Below are 6,000 nucleotides of genomic sequence, written 5' to 3' on the forward strand. Positions count from 1 at the left end.
GATAAAGGGAATTTTACTCTATGTATGGAAAGAGTTAGAATGATATTAAAGAGTTAATATCATATTCTCATTGCCAATTAGTCTTGAACCTAAAAAGTAACACAATAGAACTAATGTGATCAAGATAATATTAATTTGATTAATTAATTAATTAATTAAATGGTCTGATTGATTAATTAAATTAATGAATTTAGTTTATAATTAGATTTCAAAGTCCCTATCATGACTTGAATTCAAAGGAATGGGTAATAAGAAGAAAAATTAGTTTATATCTAATTTTTAAATATAAGCTTTTAATTAAAAGAGTTTAATTATAATATAATTTATATTAGATATAAATTATATTGTAAGAAGAATTAATATGGCTTATGAAGCCATAAGAGCAATGTGGCTCACTGGCTTGGTGGTGATGTGGCATAAGATACCAAGTGGCACCATGAAATGGTAGCAACTCATCTAATTGCTTGGATGAAAGGAAGACACTTGTAAAGGTCTTCTAATTAGTGGAAGACAACTAATCTCCACTAATCAGGTTTAGGATTGGAAATCTCTAAACTTGAGAGATTCCACCAAGTTTAGGGATTACCATATCTCTAAACTATAAAAGCTAACCAACATGAGAAGAAGATAGAGTTTTCTTTTAAGAGATAGAGAGAGCTTATTCTTCTTCTTCTTCTTCTTCTTCTTTTTCTTTTTTCTCTCAAGAAAAAGCCAAGTTCTTCTCCATTTTTCTTCTTACAATCTCAAGGACATTAGAAGCTGTCACCTTAAGATTTAAAGGTTTTGAATTGTTTCACTACCTACCCTTACCATAACCCAAAGGTTGGACCATTATTCCTTTGTGTCTTCATTGGTTGAACAAGAAGAGTAGCCTAAAGGAGTCTTAGTGGTTCAAAGGTTAGGCAATCTTGATCACATGGTTTGTGTGGATGAATTAGAGGATCTACACTTTGAGGTCTAGTTCTCGAAGGGTGGAATTTGATTCTGCACCTCATCAGAGAAGAAATCCCTAAACATATGTTTAGTTATTTTAAAGTTGTTCTTAATCTTAAGTTTCCTAATGGCAAAGTAGGCTTAAAGGCCAATTGGGGTTACAAGGGTTCTAACCATATGTTAAGCATATTAATTGTTGACATAAAAATGAAAAATGGTTGCATGCGTGCATGACACATAGGTCAATTAATTTTAAAATTGCCTAATTGCCCAATCCCACTGCTTTCGCTTCTTCATTATTAATATTACAGATTAGTGCACCACCATAGTTGTGCAATATGGCATGGTTGTGCAATGTTGGAGACATTAGCACAGCCCGAGGCATGCTACTCGGATTGCAGCATGGCCAAGGGTGTGCACTAAACTATCCAAAATTTTGATTTTTTTTTTTCTTCTTGGCTCCAAATTTGAAAGTGTCTCTAAACCTAAGATTAAAGTGTTTAATCATTTTCTCAATCAAAATATGTCATTTTTGAAATGAGATCTCAATGAAATTTAAGGATTAAACATGAGATGTTTAATTTATGGAATTGTTCCATATTCTTTTTAATTCAATTATTGAATTTATGCTTATGCATGATAGATGATCATAGACTATAAGAGACTAGTGTAATTTTTTTTCTCCTTATATTCATATGGCATTGTAACAATTAATTTTATTATTCCCAAGGGTTGTATTATAAGTTGTTATAATGCATAAAGATTGTAATTCATTTATATGGGCATATGAGATGAATTTCTTTTGTAATTCTCACCTTGGTATGCCAAGGATATTTTATGTAATGGCATTGGTGGATTTTACAAGAAGAAAGGAGGCCCCAGATATTGATGAGATTAATGGGAGCGCAAGACCTCAAAAGTTGAATACTTGTGTGCATGTAATAGATGGATGATAACTTAGAAAAGCCCTTAACTCCAATCTTAGTGGGTGGGATTAGATTAGAGTTCCATAGAAAAGTCCATGGACATGCCTTTACATTACCGTTTATGAATGTATTTATTGGATATGTATATTTATCAATGTATATAAGATATGCATGAAAATTATTAATGTGCAAAGTGAGACCTAATACCAATCAAAATAATTAAGTTGACAAATGGTGTGGTTTTGGAAATTACATCATGGCTCCCGACTAAGATAATCACCTAGGAACTTTAAACATTTAAATTGTTAGCTATGGTAATATAGGGATTGTGTTTTTGGTATAAGAGATCTTTTTGAAGTGATTAGTAAGCATAAGATGTTGTGAGTATACAAATACTTTAATAGCCAAGAATGGATATACCTGAGGTCATTAAGGTTTAAATTTATATATTTTCTGACTTAGTGGGTGTAGCTTAATTAGTGCAAGATGGGCCAAGAATGGATATACTTGAGGTTTTAAGCATTAGGAGCCAGATAATTAGTTGAGCCTCACATGAAATGTGATGAGTAAAGAGTTAATAGTAGATTGTTATGAATCCAAGAATAGATGTACTTGAGGATGATTAACAGTTTATAAAAATTCAATCGCCCACTAGAAATTCATCCCAACCAGGATATCCGTTTTCTACTTTGGAAGTGTAGGACTCACCAAGTTAGTGAGAGAACCAATTTGATCAAAAGACCATGATCATTTTGGTAAGTTACAAAACACAATATGCTAATTAGAATCTTGTTATTCCTTGTGATAAGTTTTGATAAAATGATGACGATACCATTAGCTACTATCATTCTCGCTGGCGTGCTAGATGCTAATAAGCTTATTGGACCTAGTTTATAGGATTAGCCCAAGAATCTAAAAATAGTTTTAAGTTTTAAACATACGGGATATGTCTTGGACTTAAAACCTCCAAATATTTTATATGAAGGAGAATTAAAGGAGGATCATGATACTTTAAGAATATGGCATGATGACAACTTGCAAGCTAGGTGTTACATGATGCCGTAATGAGCAACGAGTTGCAAATTGAGCTTGAGAACACACAATCAACTTCAAAAATCCTATTTTGCCTACAAAGGTTGTATGGTGAATAGAATAGGACTACAAGACACTAGATGTCAAATCAGTTGATCATGATTAAGATGTTGGAGTGATTGAATGTGAGAAAAGACTTGCACAATCTGATTGCGCTAGGTCATGAATTCTTAAAGGATTTCACCATCAAGCTTGATTTGATCCAGAAATATCATCCTAATTTTTTCTTTAAGTCTATTATAGACTTTCACATGAACAAATTGGAATGCACACTTGAGAGTTGTTGAAATTACTTATCACAGCTCAGAAGGCTATGCCCAGCAATAAGGGAAAGTATGCAGTCTTAGTTGCTTCAACTTTTAGTAGAACTAAGAGGAGGAGCAATAAGAAAAAGAATGTTTCAACCCTATACTTTCAAGGAAAGTGTCCGATAGCCAATTTAAGGATAAAAAGGTTGGAGTTATAGGCAGAGAAAATTATTTCCATTGCCAAAAGGTTGGGCACTTAGAAAAGAATTACCCAGAGTACTTAGAGTATAGGAAGAGCAAGAATATAAAGGTATGTCTATAACTTGTGATTGATATTCAAATATTACTCATAATTCATTACAATTACTGAAACCAGTTCTCACAAATGTGTTGACATGTTGGAACCAATAGACAATAAAACTTGGACAAGATATGAACATAGACTGCATATTGGTGATGGAGCAAAAGTTGTTACCTAGTCCATATTATTTTATCTTTATATAATTGTATATTGTTTTGGACAATATTTTTTTGTACCTAATGCTATTACAACATCATTTCTATATCAAGTATGACTTGTAATGGATATGAATTTCAATTCATAGATGATGTTTACATTTTATTTTGGAAATGAAATGTTGGCATGGATTAATTGAAAAATGGTCTTTATTATGTTGATAATATTAACAAAAAAAAAACCAAGCAATTAAATTGAGATTAATATAATCATCGAAACTAAGTCTAATCGAAAATGAATTTGGCTTTTACGACTATGTTAAATTGTAGAGGATAGGATCACCAAGTTGGAGAGATAGGGAATAGGTCCTCATTGGTCTGATTGGTGAGTTTTGTTCTTAGGGCAAGATGATAAAAGTCAAAAGAGCTGAAGGAAATTTAGAATTAATATATGGAGATGTATGTGGTCCATCTGGAAAATGATTAGAAGAGGTTGTTCTCAATATTTTAGGGATGTTTATAATTGGGAAATGCAAGCTTGAAATCTTTGAAGAGATCAAATAGTTTAGACTTGAAGTAGTATGGGAAAAGGTATTGAAGTCTTTGATCTAATCAAGATTAAGAATACTTAAGTACCAAATTCGATAAGTTCCTAAATGTAAATACTATATTTTGTCCATATCTAAAATAAATTTTTTAAATAAAATGAAATAGGAAAGTGAAAAATAATTAGTATATTTTTAATTTTCAGTCTCAATTTTACTTGACATTGTCAATTTAATCTTTCTTTTCATTTTCCTTTTTTTATTTTAGTTTTCAAATAGTAATTTTATTTTTATTATTTAATTAAAAGTGCAAATTAAAAGTTTTTTTGGATTCAATTTTGATTTTAATTTCGATCTTGAAATTCATTTTACATTTTCAATTTATCCTAAATTTTATTTATTTATTATAGGAAAAAGAAATATTCTATTGTGTTTTAATTTGTTGCCATTAAATTTTAGTTATACATTTTTTTTGAAGAAATAAATGAAAATAAAATCAATTAATGAGGAATTAATTTTATTAAATTTCCTAAACCTTTTATCTACCTGTACAAGAAAACTCTTCCTCTTCCCTTTGATTGTTCTCTTGAACAACCCAGTTTCAAGTGAAAAGAGGAACATTTCAAGTTCCTTTGACTCTCTCAAAAACACTGAAGCCTTTCTTTAAAAGGAGAGAACCAATCATTTCCTAAGGACTCTTGATAGCAACGTCATTAGCTTTCCTAGAAGGGGACTCATCTTCTTTCCTCTCTAAAGAAAAAAAGTTGTCTCCTCCAAGATTTGATTCTCGCATCAGCTTTCTTCTGTCCAATTCTCAGTTTTGCTCCAAGGATTAAGGTCTATTTCTTGATCTCAAACAACTCTATTAGATTAATTTTCATTCAATCTTAATGGGTTTTGTTAAAATAAATAAATTATGGCTTTGATAAGATGATGTTTGAAATTTGTAGCTTTAAAATTCAGGTTGTTTTGAGTTGTTGAGTTGATTTCTTTTTGCTTTGATAGTGATTGAGAAAAGGAAACCTTGATTGTTATTTGTTAGTAACCAATTATAATGCTAGGTAGATTGAAAATGTACTCTGCTAGATGATCTATTGATATATAAATTGACTGTTCAGTTTTTTATGGGTTTAAAAATTATCTATCATGTTGAAATGAGATGTAGGTAGTCGGATTATTTGTAATTTACAGAGTGTGAAAAACTTGTTAATTCATTTTAGATCTCTTCAATTAATTTTTATTTATTTTATTTTATTTATTTTTATTATTTTATTATTATTTTTTTTCTTCTTTTCTTTTTTGTTGAGTCCAAATATAAGGCCTTCAAGTGGTATTATGTTAGTAGGGAGTAGTCAGACAATTTTTAAAAAAATGAATTTTTACATCGGGTTATGGTTTGGATATATAATTTATTTAAAAAAAATAGTGACAATTCCTTGTAAATACTGAAAATAAATATTAAATAAATGAAATTAAATTAATTAAAAAATTGAATTTACTAATATTTTCATCATAAATCTTGAAAAACAAAGTAAATAAACAATTAAATTAAAGTAAAATTTAAATTTCTTAAAAATAATTGGCTTCTATTTTTTAATAATATGATTTTAAAAAAATAAAAACCAAAAATCTATTTTAAAATCCATTTTCAATTTCAAACATATTTTAATTTTAAAGTTAATCTAATTTCCAAAAAAATTAATTTATAAGTCAAATTTTTAAGATAATTTCATTTTAGGCAAGATTTTATTTCAAAAAATTTAATTTTTAAAGCTCAATTTAATTTTTAAATGGAATTTA

This window comes from Hevea brasiliensis, chromosome 2 (genome assembly GCF_030052815.1).
Source record: "Hevea brasiliensis isolate MT/VB/25A 57/8 chromosome 2, ASM3005281v1, whole genome shotgun sequence".
NCBI classification, from domain to species: domain Eukaryota; kingdom Viridiplantae; phylum Streptophyta; class Magnoliopsida; order Malpighiales; family Euphorbiaceae; genus Hevea; species Hevea brasiliensis.